General features: G+C 40.8%; 1 pseudogene across 1 annotated transcript; it reads right to left on the bottom strand.

The window, feature by feature from the left end:
• Positions 1-6,034: 6,034 nt before the first annotated feature.
• LOC119576249 lies at positions 6,035-13,312 on the bottom strand (annotated as a pseudogene). Its single transcript, XR_005229034.1, has 30 exons — positions 13,144-13,312; positions 12,934-13,068; positions 12,707-12,866; positions 12,396-12,624; positions 12,129-12,317; positions 11,823-12,048; positions 11,567-11,745; positions 11,376-11,487; positions 11,202-11,297; positions 10,934-11,059; positions 10,739-10,861; positions 10,505-10,663; positions 10,214-10,407; positions 9,947-10,139; positions 9,655-9,815; positions 9,383-9,574; positions 9,179-9,291; positions 8,886-9,105; positions 8,698-8,807; positions 8,489-8,603; positions 8,192-8,409; positions 7,931-8,120; positions 7,698-7,858; positions 7,528-7,625; positions 7,302-7,451; positions 6,931-7,046; positions 6,746-6,856; positions 6,511-6,663; positions 6,254-6,412; positions 6,035-6,167 (listed from the first exon to the last, which is right to left on the bottom strand). The product of XR_005229034.1 is annotated as an uncharacterized LOC119576249 (transcript).
• Positions 13,313-17,362: the final 4,050 nt, after the last annotated feature.

Raw genomic sequence — 17,362 nt, 5'->3', positions numbered from 1 at the left:
GAACAAGGAGTTCCTTTGACGAGCCCTTTTTTTCCCAGGGTTAACACACCACCCCAGTGGGCATAGGGGGGGTAACTAAAAGGTTCCTGCAGTTTATCATTTAAAAAACTTTCTCCTAGCCAAATATTATCAGTAAATCATTGGCTATTGGCTTGAAACATCAACTTAGTAGGGGGGCAAGTCTGCTCAGAACAAAAGGAACCTTTTTAACAGGCAATTTTAATGGTTAAGGGTTTAAAAAGAAAGAGAAATGTTAGACTCAAGGTTGTACACATATTAATTTTGGGAAGGGGTTGAGTGTGTTTATTTGTCTAAGCGGGGAAAAGGTTGGTGGTAAAGGGTTGGGTGGGGTGTGGAAAGGATTAGATTATTAAAGGATAGTATGTGTTTGGGGAAAGGAATAGGTTTTGAAGCAGAAAGTGTGGGTTTCTGAAGGATGTCTGATGGGTTTGGGGGGTTGGTGAAGGGGGGTGGGGGGGGGAAAGCAGGGGTAGGGGTTTGTTTCAAAAGGGGGCACGACAATAGTGTTGGGTTGAAAGGGGGAAACATTCATAAGGAAAAAAGGGGTGATAAATTTGTGACATAGAAGGATGTGTTAACGGGTGTGGCCAAATGCGTAATCGGGCGAGAGCATTCCAACGCTTTCCGATGAAAGGGAGCTGAAGGGGGAGTTTGATATTTTTACAGAATGAAATTTATTATGCGGAGGTTGCCCAAAAAAGTTGCCAGTTTATACAAGAAGGTTTTAAGTTGGGTAAAAATCCTGGCTGGGTACGTAGAAGCGTGGTTGGTATGTTGGACATAGAGGCATGCGGCTATTTGTATCTGCTGTTCATTGCCGGGGGTTTCCCAAACAGGGCTGGGCCCCCCCGCAAAATTGTTTGTTTTTGGGCATGTGGACAGGTAGAACAACCTTTTTGGATCTTAAAAAACAAGGGGGTTGGTGGGGGTTTTTGATTTTATGAAAATTTAATGATTTTAGGGGAGTCAGAAAAAATTGAAAAAGGGGAAGAGGAGAGTGGTATTTTTTTTTAGAGAAAAAAAGGGGGCATACAGTTCTGTATTAAGGAACGGGTTTCAGGGAAGGGGAGTATTTTGAAAGACAGTTGGAAAATTTTGCAAACCAGCCCCGGAGGGGGATTTGGGCCACATAATAGTAATACTAAGGTGAGGGGAAACGGGGAAAGGAAAATGTGTGAGAAGGCAGTAGGGGGGATATTTGATTTGGGGGGGTCGGGAAAACAGAAGAGCAAATATGGGGTGGGTTAAGCCATGGGGGGACGGAATGGAAAAGAACGGGGAGTTGGGAGGGGGGAAAGGGGGAAGGGGAGGGGGGTATCCATGGAGTGGAAAGAGTAGGAAAACGGGGGGGAACTAAGGAAGAGTAGGGTTGGGGAATTTGTTTAGTGGGGAAAATGGGGGAATCGAACATAGATCGGGAGAGAAAGGGGACGACGTCGAGATAAGAGGGTATGCCGTTCGGTAAGGCTCTCAACTGGGGAGGAGCAAAGGGCCTAGTGCAAAGCGAAGCCCACAGTGATGGATTGTACAAGATGGAAAGGGAAAAATTTGAGGCAGGGGGTAGTTTGCACCCAAAATAAAGAGGGAGGGGATCAAGTAACTGAAGATGAAGGGAGTTTTGCGATCTGACCCCATGATATATGGGATGATTTTTTAAAGTTTCGAAGACGGCAGGAGCTTTTCTTTAATGTGTAGAATATGGTCTCGCCACAACTTTTTTGGGTCAAAAATGAACCTGGGAATTTGCCAGGGGAACGGCATTGGGGGGGAGTGCCCATATAGAAGAGGGGGGAGGGGAAGAAAAGATGAGAAAGTTTTAAGGTAAAAAAGGGAAGCCTGGTTTGGCCCGGAAGATATGATGAGTTGCAGTTTGAAAAATTTGGGTAGATTTTTTTGGTATGGATGTGCCGAGGCTAGATGGTTAATCTCACATTATGATGCCGGCCCCTGTGGAAAAACTGAGAAAATATCTTTAACACAGGGGAAAAAAGTGGTACTGGACACGTTTTGGGCACCTTCGTTTGGGAAAGAAAGATGTGGGCGGGCGTTTTTTGACCGGGAAAGGGGTTTGGGGAGGGGGAAGGTTTTATAAAGACACCCATGTTTCCCGTATCCCTGAGAGGACATTGTTGGAAAATATGGTACCACCATTTCGATCATTCTTTTTCGATAAAAAAAAATACTAGTACGGTTTTCAGGCTGCAAATGCAGAGAAAATATATGTCTAAAAATGAAAAGGGGGGTCAGCTTGCTTCTGGCACGGCGAAAACCAAAATTGGGGAAGGAGAGAGAAGTTGTGAGATTCATGATACCACATTAAACGGAAATTTACCATTGCTCAAAAGTTTGCAAAGACTATTAGTGCGATGGGGGGAAGTCTTGAGGGAATTTACCCCATTTATTGGGTTTCAGGAAAGGGAAGGAAAAAAAAAGCTCCCCAAATTTGAAAGGGGAAATTTCTGATGCCAAAATTGGGGTAAATTTTAAAAGGGAAGAAAGGAGGAAGATGGGAGTTGCCGGGGCATACGGAGGGGGGAATCCTCATGCCTTCATGATTTCGGCACAAATTTTAGGGGGAAAAAAAAAAATGGGGCATTATAGGGCTCATCAGAGGATGGGGGTCTTCTCTGGTGGGCTTAATAAAAGAAGTGTGGAGAAAAGGTTAGAACCACTACTGACCTGGGAAAAATCACCCAGTTCTTAGCAAATTGGAGAGGGTCGAAATGTGGGGATTTGAAAATGGAGGGCAGGGGCAGGATGGGGGGGGGGTTTGCCTGATGTTTTGGTTCGGCGCCAAAAATTTGAGATAGAGTAAGGATGTAATTGATGAAACAATTTCGCCAGCTTTTGTTTTATTCCGGATTGTAGCGGAATAGGCAGATGGTCTTTTTAAAAGGGGATAGGGCCCATAGTTTTATTTTGGGTATCTCTTGTGCGGTAAATGTCCCGGTGCACGTTTTTAAAACGAATGTTTAGTGCACAAATTCCAAAATGGAAAACATTTGGAGGTATTGGTCTTGATTCGAGGGATGCTGTATGTGCACTCTTAAGATGTATTTGTGAAATCTGTTATTTTTAAAAGGGGGTAGGGGGATGGAGGGGTATGAAAGCAAGAGTGAGTGAAAGTATGCCAGCCGCTCTATCAAAACCCAGCGTGGGGGGTTAGGAGTGGTACTATGAAGTAGGAGAAAGGAAAATGGAAAGTGGTCACATAGGGAAAAATGGCTAAGACTGACCAGTGGAAAACTAAAAGAAAGAAGGGGGGGCATAGAGAAGGTCATGCTGAAAAAAATTGCGTGCGTGTATCAAAATGTGTGGGGCGATCTGAATTTGAAAAGTAAGGGCCTGGGAAGGGAAACGCTTAGAGATCGGCCCCCGGGAAATTTGTGATAGAATCACCCCAGATTGGCGGCGTTAAGTCACCAAAAATGAGGGAAAGGGGGTTGAAATTTGAAATTAGATTTTTTAAAAGCAAAAAAGTCAATGTGGTGGAGGGGGGAAAATAACTGAAAACACTGATCCAACGATGAAAGGAAAAACGGATAACTGTGCAAGGGACATTGGTTTGAAAAGGGGGGGGGGTTTACAAAGGGGTCTTCCCCATTGTAAGTTGGAAGAATAAAGGGGAATGTGGGAAAAACAAAATGATAAATTGGGGATTGGTATTGGAGGATGTGTAAAAAAGGTCCTTTAAAGGGAACAAAAATGGGGTTTAAAAGGAAAGGATATGCGAAGGGCAGGTCTATGGTAGCGGAAAACCCGAATATTCCATGAGGATAGTTTTACTTTTCTGATTAGATTGTAGTACGTGTTGGGATTGAGGGGGGAAACAGCTAGAGGTGGGATAACACCCGGGGGTCTGAGATGGGGAGGGGTGGAGTTGGTGTTCTACTAGGAGGGGTATTAGGAGATGGAGGGTCTGAGAGGGATACTTGGGACATAAGGGATTTAAAAGTGTGCATCCCAAGGGGGGGGAAGGGATAGAGGGGGTGGGGGGAGGGTTAAAGTGGGGGGGGTTGGGGGCAGGGGAGATGGGGGGTTTTTTGGGGGGGTAGGGGATTGGTGTAGGGGGGATATTGTTAGGAGGGGTGGATATCAGCAGTTTTCTTGAGTGTGGAAGAGCAGGAGTTGTAAGAATTGGAGGGTTTATGTCGGGTTTTATTAGTAAACTTTAATATTTTCAAAATTTTTTTCTGAGAGTTGGATGGGGGTTTTGGGGGGTAAAGGGTTTCTTTTGAGGGGGGGGAAAAGAGGATGGGGTCTCAAAAAAGGGCAAAGGGAAAGGTGGAGGTGATTGTGTGGTAGGGGAAGAGGGGGTTTGGAACGTTTTTTCTGCCCGTTTGGGTGTTTGGGGTAGGGGGGGGGAGGTGTTTGGGGGGTTTTATTTTTGATTGAAAAATCTGTAGTAAATTGGGGTGTCTGGGTTTTGGATGGCAAAAGAGTTTGACTGGGGAAGGGAGGGGGTAAAGAGGGGGGGGAAGGAGGGGGTTAGATGTGGGGGGGGGGTTTGGAGAATGGGAGAAAGCATATTCTGAGTAAGGATAAAAGAGAAAAACGTCGACTGCTTTTGTCTGGGTTCACGTAGTGTGAGTCCAATTTGAATCTAGATTGCACCCCAACTCAAATTTTAGGGGGGCAGCCCCCATAAAACATTATGGGGCCCCCACATTGGACATGTGGTGATTGTGAGGGCATTAATGGGGATGGGGCCGGTTGGGCCATAGTGGGCATCTGCGTGGACGCAAAGTTTGGGGGTGTCCTAGCGCCACAGTTTTGGCACTGCGGAGGAGGTTTGGGAGGACACGGGGGATTCTCCTTTATGTGACGTTAAAGGGGAAGGGCATCTCTACGGAAGGAATTTTGGCTATGTTAGTAGGCTTCTTTTGAACCTCTGGGGGGAATGGGTGCATTCACTGATGTTTCATCATAGTCGGGGACAGGCAAATAGATCTTTTCCCCAATCTGCAATCTTTGCATGATTTGGGGCCTTCGCTGGGGAATTTAAACTGTTTCGGTGCAATTTGAGGGTTGGGTGGGTTCTGCAAGGGTGGGTTACCTATAGGTCTGTTAGTTTTTTTAAAGTATGCTTGGTTTTCGGGTGGTTCCGTACAAACGGGGCGGTCGGGTCGGCTACGGAAAGAACTTTACCTACTTTTTTTTGGAGACTTGTTGGAAGAGAAGGGGGTTTCAGAGTAGGACGTGGGGGGATCACGAAAATCGGCCCATTTGGCTCACTGAAGAGGGTTTCAAAATTTTTGTAGAGATAGGGGGGAGTAGAAGGGCGGGGGGTGACAAGATGGGGTTGTTTAGGGAGGTAGTGTTATGGGAGGTGGGGAAAAAAGGTTAAGGTATTAAAAGGGGGATGGGGGGGTTTTATGTTGGGGTTGTGGGGGGGAGAGGGGTTTTAGTTGGGTTGTGGAGAGTGGAAATTTCTTAGGTTTTTTACTAGTAGGTATTGATGAGGGGGGAGTTATTCGTGGTCAAGGGGAAACCCGGGGTAGGGAAACGGGTTTTGGTTTAATTGTTTGGGGGGATTTGTAAAGGGGGGAAGCCTCATTGCCCTAAAAGGGGATAAGTTTTCATTATGGGCCTGGTAAGTGGATTATGTTTGGGGTAAAAAAAGTCCACCCCCGGGTCCCCTAGGGGAAGGGTAGATAACAAAATCAGGGAATACCGTGCCATGGGTCCCTCAGGGCCTTTAAACTGGGCCCAAAATCACCTTATCCTTTCACACGGGTTCCCTAGGAGGTGGGTGGAGAAGGTTTGGTGAAGGGACAAAACGAAAGGGGGGGAAGGAAAAAAAAACCATGCAAAATTTGTTGAGTCGAGGGCCCGGGCCCAAGGGTTGGGGTTCCCCATCATTGGGGGCCCATCTCCGCTCTAAGCCCCCCCCCGACAACAAAGGGGGAAGGGATTGGGGGGGAAAGGCTATGAAAAAACTCTGTACCCAAAATTTGTATTTTAAAAATTTAAAAAAACAAGCTCCACCTCCACTTATAATCGTAAAATTCCTTTGGGATTTAATCTATTTTTATCATTTGATTTGGATTTGTACAAGTAACAATAAGCAAGTCCTCTGTCGTCTCAATCTTCTTCACATCAAGGGGAGTCTCACATACTGCAATGCTCTGCTGCAAATGGAATCCCTGAAAAGAGAATGTCAATACTTTATTAATTAATTCTTAACTACAGCTTTACTTTTTTTTTTTTTTTTTTTTTTTTTTTTACTTACCTCAGAAGGTAAGAGTTCATAGATATCTAGGGTACTTTTAAAGTCCGAAAGTACTGCCAAGTAGAGGTCATCGCCTATGGAAAGCGAGGCTTGGGCAATAGCTCCAAGCGTTGGTAAACTCTCGAATGGAACATAACGAGAATCTATGTACTTGAACACCTGCAGAAGTAAAATATACATCAATACTTTCCATACTCTTACAGATGGCTTAAACAATTTTATACAACTCCATGTTATTCTAAGAAACCAACCCTTACCTGCACTTTTGTATTTAATTTTGTTCCTTGCATTTGAGATTTTGCCGCTTTGTACTGAGTAAGAGTAAAGAATCTTTCCTTGAGATTCTTCTTAGAATTCAGAAAGATGCCCGAGGTCACATGTTGACCCATAAATTCTTGAACAAGGGTGAACTGGAAAATAGAGTTATATATATATATACATACATCTTCGTTCTAAAATATAACGAGTTGTATATTCCTTTAGCCAATTTACCTTTTCTTCTGCAGTAGACCAGAGATACAATTGTGATGGGGCCATGAAAGGATCTACAGTATCATTTGCTGCCATCAAATTTGCTACCAAGAGCAACCAACCTTCATCTCCCTGAAATTGATGAACAATTAGGGACCAGAAATATTAAATTCTAAAATTTCATTTAAGTTCAGAATTTAACTTACCAGGGTCAAGTCGAGTGTTGAAGCACTATAGGCAGTATCTAGAGACCAAATCACATCTATGGCATTGTTATTCAACTTTAACACACTGACTTTTGTTGTTGGAGCAGTATTCACATCTGGAAAAAGGAAAGTAGCTAGTACAACTTGTGATTAGACAAAACTTGTTACAAGTGTACACTTAATTACACCAAGATCTTTAGACGATCCTAATTAAAATGCTTGTTTTAGATCCTAGACAAAAATCAGCATGGGTATGCTGATGATAATGTAAACTAGTTTTAGTCATGATTATTATGACAGTTCCTATTACACTAGGTGTCAAGTTGTAACCCCATGGGATTAAAGGCATAGCAGCCAAAACCCAGACTTACCAGAAATTGCACCTGCCGTCACCATGTAGGTGCCACCACTGGTGGTAAAGGATTTTGCATCTGCAATAATTCCTAGTGCTGATCCCTGTGGCAGGTCCGTTTCCCTATTGTTTAGCAAGATCTTTAAGTACTTGATCCCCATTGGCACAGCTAAAAGGAATTTCAACCAATTAAAAACTAGACCTTATATTAAGTTATCTGTTGTACAGAACTGTTTGATATGTACCTGCTTATTAGTCCAGTGCCTTCATACCCTTCTGTACTGAAGATGAAAGCAGAGTTTACATCCGTCTCTATCTGGCTCATGTTACCGTTATCATCAACCTGTAAAAGGTTGAAATTACACATTTTTTCCTAAAATCTAGACATTACATTTGTATCTGAAGATTTACCTACTTCATAGAGTGCATATTGCAAAGGGCATCTGCAATCGTAGTCACTGCAATCCCGCACAGCCAATACTGATGAACCTCCAAATGTTCCACAACTCATTTTACCAGAAATGGATATAGCCTTTTCGTTTATTCTTTCACCATAATGGTACGTTTCATACATTCCTGAAATATTTCAGGAATTTTAGATTAATAAAAAAAGGTCATATTGAGGGGAGGAGGGAGAGCTTTACTTACCACAGGAGAGTAGCTTTGTGTCAACATGGATAGTTGACAAAGTCAAGTTTAGGTTCAATAAGCGGTCATTCTCTGCTTTAATGTTTCCTTGTAGGACCGAGGCCTCATAGTCGGTTTCAGAAAGATCATAACCATTTACATTTCCTTGTACCAACATATCTACTTGCGATATTGTTGGCTTCTCGAAGACCTAGAGCAAAAAACTGCTATATTATCCGTTTATAGAGACACCACATTAGGTACTTTCCCCACCCTACTTACCAACTCTTTAGTTATAGTTGCTGCCCTGTCTTTCCGGACCACATTATTATTCAAATCCAGAATATTTATTCCATTTACCACAGGGGCCTGCGTTTCACCCACTACATGTAACCCTCCAGAGAAGGTCTTTACTCCTTCTATCTCCTGCTGCATCCTTCCCGATTTAAAGACAATCTCTGACACCATGACTCCGTCTATGGTATCAACATAGAGGTCACCTGCAAATTCAGGAAATTTAGCATACACCCAATTTGAATTTAAGAGTTAAAATTATCCCCCCCCCCCTGAAGATATTACCTTCCACTTTCACTCCATCAAATATAGTAGATGAGCTTAATGTTTCTGTAGCATCTAGTTTGATCCTGTCAGATAGGAGCTGCTCAAGGTTCACATTATCCAACAGCCCATCAACCTGTACAATAATGAAGTTAAAGATTAAAACTTTACTATGTAACCCCCCCCCCCCCACCACACACACACCACACACACACTTCTGAAATTACTACCTGTAGATCTCCACTAATTGAGATGGGAGCTTTGAAGAGGATATTGGCAGCATGTCTATTATGATCCGAGAGCACCACCAAGTTGTCTACAGGTACTCCATCTAGTGATCCTGTAGAATAATTAGAGGCATTATTTCATCTCTTAAGCCATGATATTGTATATACTTCAAACTTTCCAGGGGCCTCACCATCAATAGCAAGTTCGCCAACAGAGAGACCACTGTTGAAAGTTTTGTCACCAGTTATCATGTATGGTCCACCCGTCAAGTGGACTGCATGGGTATTCACATCCGTTACATTCATTGTATTTATCAACACCCCTTCAACACCAGATCCGTGCAGGGAAGTTTTTACTTTCAGATTATCAACCGTCAGAACTTTGGTGAAGTCTGTATCACAGTCTATTACCTGCAAGGGAGTGGATTTTAGTGTTCATTCACACATCTTGACCTTCAGTTGTTCCAGAAACTGAATACTTTACACTTGCTTCATTGTCCATAACAGTCACAGCATAGAGATTGTCTACATAAACGTCATCTAGGGTGTTTGTTAGAAGATCATTCACAGACAAGTTTGTCATGAACTCTACTGTGCCTGTAGATAAACATTAAGTGGAGAAGGTAATTTAGTCTAATTATGTATATTCTGTTTAGAACAATCTTCTACTTTTATCCATTAAACTAACCTGTTATTTCTTGGTTGGAAGACTTTGTAACTATCTTATCCAGGAAATGGAAGACATCCATGTGGCTTGTTCCAGCTTTTACTGGACCCTTTGCAGTTGCATCTTTTTTAACTAGAAGATTTGTTACTGGGCCATGTTGAAGGGCATTACCACATCTCCATTACCATTTTTCCAGATGGTTGAGGTGTTTAACTAGAAAAAAAAAGTGTTTTATTATACATCTTATAATTAATTACACGAATTTAAGACAAACAAAATCCTGCTTTACAAACCTGAACTACATTGCATCCATCAAGAACTCGAGACTCGGACGTTACATCAGCAATGATTAAGTTATCAGCAAAGTCCACCATGCCAGATACAATACTGCTCTCATCTAGGAGGAGGAGATTTGAGGACAACACTCCATCAATTTCTGCTGCAACCACATTAGCTGTAAAGTAGAAGGTCGTGTACATTACAGGGATGCAGGTAGAGTGCAGTTATACTGCACTCCTTTCCATTATTGATAGCCCTTTAAATTTAAGATCTGGTTACCCAACTCTGCATTCCCACTCTACATACTAGCCATAACATCCCCATTGATGGTGTACTTGCTGCCAAACGTTCTGGTTTGTGCTCTTTGTCAGTATTCTGTCCGATAGGGAACTACACTAAACCCGTTTAGTGTAGTTGGGTTGAAGTTGCCGGATATAGATACTGGCTTTGTGAAAGTCTTCTTTCCGCCAATTGCACCATTGTAATTTTGTGGCACAACCTGAAATTATAGTAAAATGTAAAACTCTTGTAGCTTGTGTTTTCTAACCACATTTTAAACTTAAATGCCCTTGCCTTGCTAAGGTAGGTGGTCCAGTCCTTGCTGTTAACCATGGTCAAAGATGGGCTCTGATCAAAGTGAACTCCCTTGTTCACCGTTATTGCCCCCGTTACTGCCTGTGGTGTAGCAGAAGTCTTCTTAAGGCTGCGGTCTACAAGATCCGTCACATCAACACCATCAACAGTTCCACTAACGAAGAGGTCATTAGCTGCAGATAAAGCATTTTATCAATGTACCTACAATGTTCCATTTGCCACTTTTGGCATTTTTAAAAAACAGGTCAATAATTCTATTGTCTTGTATACCTTTCGTATTGGAGGTGAACTTCAGGGGCCCAGCAAGTGATGCATCTTCATTTACCAAGACCAAATCCTCTGTAGCAGATTTCACATCCATTCCATTAAGGCTCTGAACAGTAAGGTCTGCACTAGACAGCTGCAGAGATGTTGCTGTAGCTTTGTCCAAAATGCAGACTCCCTGAAAGGATAAATTGTTAACTACTTGCTAACTGGTGAAAAAAAAATAAATAAATAAATAAATAAAGCTTAACTCACCAGTTTGGGGCAGTGATTGGTCAAGCCGTACCAAGTCGGTCACAACATTCCATCCATTGAGGTCACCATTCAGCACCAAGTCACCAAAATGATGACCTTACCAAAGGTCTAGAAGAAGATTCGTTTTAGTAAAAGTTTGAAGACTTTTAGTCATAAAACTAAGAATAAAAAATTACTTACGGTCTCTGCTTCTATGTCTTGATTATCAGATAGAGTTACCAAGTTATCATGTAGTGAAGATACATCCACACCATCTATTACTTTGCCATCTGTTACTTTGAGATGTCCATTTATGGTTACCAATCCCTGTAAAAGGGGAAAATTTAATTTCCCCCTAAAAAAAATTTGGGCCTAGATTTATTACAAATACCATTTACAATATAGCACCATCTTTAATTCAAATTGAAAAGCTCATTAGAAGCAACTAGTGTTTATCCAAAATTCTTACCTGGAAGGTATAGGCTCCATTGATGGTTTGGGAGCCTGTCACAGACAAAAGTCTGCCATCTGGTGGTTGTTTATATTCTTAGCAGTCACATAATCACTGCAATTAAATGCAGCTCAATTAGCTCTTGAAATAACCAAGTTCTATTTTTTTTAGCCATATACATAGAGCCTTTACCTGAAAGTGGTAGATACAATCTCTGGCAAGACATCAATTACTTGATCAGTTTCCTTTCTCCAATAACGGTCTTCTATGCCTTTGAGTGCCAATGCATTGATAACTTCAACATCTAACATCCTCTGTCACCTGCATGTAGGAACATTTAGCTTTCCGATACCTTTTTTTTTTTTTTTTTTTTTTTTAATCACCAAACTCTTTACTTACATTAAGTGGTGCATTAAAGACAACAGCCTTTTCTACGAAGAGGTTTCCATGGTCATCCTCTTATCAAGGTTATAGGGGTCGTTGTTATTAATGGTAACAGAATCCAAGATCTTTACTCCTTCAGGGCCAGTTACCAACACGTCGTCAGTGAAGGTTAAAGCGCCTAAAAAATAACAACTAGATTAGTTGTTCACCTAACCCTCCCACACACTAGGCTCTTTACTCAGCCAGTGGACTTACCCGATATAGTCTGGTCAGCATCAACAGTCCAACATCTACGCTTAGATTTATTCACATGATGTTTGGAGCAGCCTTTTAGCTGCTTTAATGTTTGCATTTGTAAAGGTATAGACACCATTTATGGTGGTGGTATCTTTATCTACAATGTTATCCATAACAATACCATTTAGTTTTGGGCTGATCAGGTTTCCTGACACATGGAAGTCTTTCTGGTAGGTTACATCACCTGGAAATAGGTAAATTACAGTATTTCTTAAGTTCATACTCTTCAGTATATTTACTGAAACTAAAATCTAGTTTTGTTACCAGATAATGTAAAGTCTCCAGAAGTTCTGACAACCATGGTGTTAAGTTCTTTCATGTCGACACTATTGATGTTTTTAACATCAACGTTGCCATCCACTTTTACATCATGTAGAGTAAATGAGCCATCCAGTATTTGGGGCCTGTACACTTAGTGTACACCAAATGGCTTGAAAGATCAGATAGGTCGACCTGGAATAAGAATTTTTGTTTATTTTAACATTCTATTGTCACCGATAGAATTTAGACAAACTAGTTATCAGTTCTTACTTCATTGAGAAGTTGAACATCTAACTCTTGCAGAATGGTCATGCTATGGAAGGTTTTCTTGTCCATAAAGGTAAATTGTTTCCTTTAGTCACAATTTTACTAGTGTCTATTCCATTAAGGACTAATGGAGATCCATCACCCTGCTTGCCATGGATGTGGTTTACATGGAAATCACTGTAGTGATGATTACCCGTTACTTCTTGTGAAGCAACAGACTTCCTCATGAATTCTGAAATCACGAGATTAAATTAAATTTCCACTTCAGTGGAGCTCCCAATCCAGTCTACTTCTTTAATTTTATTTGTACTTACGGTTGGTAAGCACATCATTAATAGGTGCAGACAAGCCTTGCTCTCTAGTAGAGAAGAGATCCGTTTTCATTGAATGAACGTACATTGAAGACCTTATGTTCTGCTCTATTCCATCAATCATAAATGTGCTAGACATATCCAGCACCGGCATATCATTTAACTGAAATTTAAGCCACATTAGTTTTAAAACCATAAGCTTCCTCCACATCTTCCATTGCATTACTAACCTTTGTAACCCGTGTGCTATTCGATTCGAATTTGTCTGCAGTTATGACAGAAGCAACAACAGACCCTGAAAGCACTTGGTTTGTTGAATGATACAAGACACCATCCAAGCTAGCACCAATGGCCTCTACATCATCCTGTAAATAGTTTTAACATTAGCCCGTTTGTTTATGTCCAACTTGGGGGGGGGGGGAAGATTAACAATAACTTGCCTCCAGGCTATCAGTCTTTGCGTAGAACTCTTCGAAAGTTTCTTCATGTGGTTGTGTTGTACCTTGACCCTTTACATTTGCAGTCTGCAGTATACCTGTTGTGCCACCAATGGTCAGACCAGCTGTGAAGATTTGAGTTTCTTGCCAGGTCTGGAATTTTAACATTAGCTGCCTTTACTAATCTAATAATTTGGTACAATTTAGTATACTAGTATCATCTGTCCTATACTAGGACATCTCACTGTAGTACAAGTCAATCTACAAAGGTTTAGGACAGGGTTAGAGGGGTGAAAACTCTAGGGAAAAGGGTGGTTAATTTATGGTGGGGTTTGGCTAAAGAACTGGTAAATGAAGGCTCATTAGAAATGTTAAAATGATGTGGGGAAGATCATTGACAAGGGAGTATCTTGGAAGGGATGTGGGAGAGAGGGGGGGGGGAAATTTAAAAATTAACGGGGGTTTGGGGCATTGGGGGAAATTTGGGCATAGGGGGATAACCATTCTTTTGGGACTGCAGTCTAGTGAAAAAAACAAGGCAAGAGAAAATTTGTTAATTTTTGGTAAGAGGAAAAGATTTTGCCAAAAATTGGTTTTAAAAGGCAAAATTTTTAAAATCTTTTTACAAAAGGTTTTTTCTAGGGTGGGGGAAGGGGATAGAGGGAATGGGGGAAATTTTGGGAAATTTTTTTTTAAAATTTGGTCTAGTTTTTAAATCCCGGGAAAGAGGAGGGGTTTTTTTGGAGAGCATTTTAAAAACCTTGAAGTTTATTGGGGGGGGAAAATTTTTAAAAGATATTTTGAATTTTTAATACTTCAAGCGGGGGAAAGGAAAGTCGGGAAAAAAGGCCAGATTTTTAAAAAGGCTTTACCTAGAAAAAACCCAAATATAAAAAATTTTACCACAGTTAAAAGTTTACATGAAATTTTTGGTTTCATGCCCATTTTTGGGAAAAAAAGTAGAAAACAGGAAAAATTTTTAAAATGGTCATGTAGTTTGACAAGAAAGACTTTTAATTTAAAGGGGGGGGGGGTGTCATTTGAAGGCCCCCTTTGGGTGCTAGATATTTTTTTAAAAAGCGGGGGAAGGTAGCACAAATTTCCAGCAGGCACTTCTGAAGTAGGCAAGCCCTCATTCAGAAAATTAAATCTTTGCAAAATTTGGGCATTTTGGGAAACTTAAAAAGGGGACAAGGTTTGGGCGGGTGAAAATTTAAAGATTGCACTATTAATGCACAAGCAGCTCCGTTTTAAACCCCAACCCAAGGACTAAATTTGTCATTTTTTTTTAGGACTTTCCCCTTTGACAGAAAGGGGACTCTTGTGTCCCCCTGAGGGGTTTTTAAAAATTAATTTAAAGGGCTATAGGATGGGCGAGTGTTAAGGACCCTTTTTTTCCAGGGAGGTGGAGAAAGGAAAGTTTAAAAAGCTTGCTTTGGAAATGGCACTTTTTGGGCATTAGGTAGGCAAGTAAGGTTCCCTTTAGGGCAGACCCAAAGTGCAAAAAACAAATGAAAATTCTAAAAAAAAAGGGTCAGGCCCCCAAAAACCCTCTCCTAGGCAAACAGTTTGGGCTATGGGAGGCGGAGGGGTGGTGGTAAGAGGTGGTCCTCCCCTTCCCCCCCCCCCAAGGGGGTTTAAAGCATATTTTAAGGGGGTTAGCATGCCCAAATGGCTCATGGGGTTTTTTCCCATGGGGCCACCCAAAACCTAACCAAACATGGTTTCTTTGGGGATTTTACAGGGGGGGTTAGGGGAGTTTACCATGTAAAATTTACTAGAAAAAGGGCCCGAGTAGAGAAGGAAAACACTGGGACATCCTCAAAACTCCCCATCTCCAAAGGTTTCCCCTCCCCCCCCCCCCAAACAATGGGCATGAAGCCTAGAGCCCTTGCCCAAAAATCAAGCTTTTTTTACAAAAAATCCCAAAACCGTGGATACCCCCTTTAAAGTCATCAAAATTTTTAAATCGGGCAATTTGCTTGTTCAAGAGAGAAATTGTTGGTTTTTTGCCTAAAGCCCTGCTTGAAGTCGAAAAGGGGACATGGGAAAAAGAAGATTTCCCGGGTTTTTTGGGGTTTCTCAAAAAAAAATAAAATTAGAATCATTATTACACAAGTTGAAATAAAAAAGTCGTATTAAAAATTTTAGCACGGGATCGGTTTAAAATTTAAAGTTACCTGGTTTTATTTTTCCCCAATGATCATTTCCCCTAGATTTCGAGACTCCCTTTTTACACCTTCCTTACGGGACAAAACACAATCACATAAGTTTTGCTTAGTCTCTTCATGAGAAGTTATGTATGGGTGGCAGGGCGTTTGCATTAAAAAGGGCTAGGCTTGAAATCCCATACAAAATCATCTTTTAAAAAAAGGATACACTGTCCCTGAAAGGGAAAAAAAGAATAAAATTAAGAATATGTTTATACCAAAACAATTTTTCAAAAATGAAAAAAAAAGAAATTTAAACCCCAACGGCAGTCATGAAAAATATTTTCTACCAAAACGAGGGAAAAAGTAAAAGACTGTATCTTTTAATGGGCGGGTACAGAGTTCTGCGTTTCCAATTTTTGCCTTTGGGAGAAACCCTAACCGGGGAAAGGGAAGGGTTTAAATTTTAATAATTCTTGTCAAATCTGCCCGGAAAAAGTAGTGGGGACTACTCTTTTAAAAAACCCACCTTCCCAAGGGTAGCCCAAACTGCTTAAAGCCCCAAATATTTAGAATTACAAAATTTTTTCCCCCTCTTTGCTGCTTTTTAGAAGTATCCCGTGCAGCGATTTCCCAATCTAAATTTAGTTTTTGGGCTTAAATACTTTGGAAATTTAATGCTTCATTAAATTTTTTACAAAGGGGTCCCGTCCTGGAAGTAAAAGCGTTAAATTTAAATAAAAAAAATTTAATAAATATTTTTTTATCATTAATTGAAAAAAATTTTTGTAGAAAAACTTACAAAAATTAGGGGGGGAAAAGGGACCAAGTGTATTCTCCTTGTTTTTGAAGCCATTATGCTAGTTACATTTTGAATTGAACGAAATTTTCACCCTGTTTTATCGAATTGGGACCCACTTTTTGTAGAGACTGGAAAGAAAGAAACCCTTTAAAATGCAAAAACCCTTTAAATAACCTAATCCCAGAAGGATAACACTTTTAATTGAAAAAGGGTTCATGTGCTTTTCCCGGAGGGGAAAACTTCTTTTTGCCCATCCCCAAAAACAAATTGCCGCCATCTTCAAATAGATGCTTTCCCCCCTACTTTTCCATTTATTTGGGAAAACTTGAGGTTTTCCCAGACAAACGTGAGGGGGGCCCCCAAACAAATCGTTTTAAACCAAGTCTTTGTCCACACTTGATATTACTATCCATAGTACTCCATTGGGATATAACCCCCGGGAATTGAAAAAATGCTTATATGTTTAATTAAAATTCAAGTAACTAGTAAAATTCAAGGTCCACCCACATGTCTTAATCATTTATTTTTTTATACACCCTCATTTTAAAAAATTTCTTACTTCACTTTTTCCCCAAAAAATGTACTTCGGGTAGTTGAAAAACGTTTCCTAGTTTCAACAACTAAAACAGGGCCCACTTAAACCCACAGCGGGGGATCTTTTGCTGCCTTAATAACATGAAAATTAGTAAACTTGAAATTAAAAATTATTTTTTATGTTTTCCAAAAAAAAAAATACTTACCCGTCGAAAGTCAAAATCCAGTAACATTGTTTTGACCATCTTTCCCCGTTATTTTTAGTCACCCCAAGCAGTTTTTGTAAAATTAAACTTTGAAAAAGGGGGTCCAGGGCCCCAAAAACCAGTATCCTGTCCCCAAAACCTGCGTACCACTCACTTTTATCGAAGTCAGATAAAGGGGGCGGGAAAAAAAAAAACACTTTTAATAGGAGCTAAACTTTAAAAAAAAAAAAAAAGCAAAAATTTGGTACAAAAATTTAAAAATACCCCTTTTGAATCGTCGGTTTGCTCCCAAAAAGCCCTTTGCCAGGGGGGTTTTGGGCAAATCAAAAAGCTATTTGGGGTAGTCTTAAAACCCCTCAGTGATCAAAAAAGGCCCTTTCTCCTAAGCGTAATCGGGGGGAAACATCTCTTTGTATTTTTATAGTCCAAAGGGATTTTTAAAAAGGTTAAACATAACATCGCAAATTTCCAGATCGCCCACTAAATGGAAATTAGGAAAACCCAGAAAACCCCCTTTCCCCCCCAAGGGG

This window comes from Penaeus monodon, chromosome 8 (genome assembly GCF_015228065.2).
Source record: "Penaeus monodon isolate SGIC_2016 chromosome 8, NSTDA_Pmon_1, whole genome shotgun sequence".
NCBI classification, from domain to species: domain Eukaryota; kingdom Metazoa; phylum Arthropoda; class Malacostraca; order Decapoda; family Penaeidae; genus Penaeus; species Penaeus monodon.
This window is presented reverse-complemented; position numbering and strand designations above follow the sequence as displayed.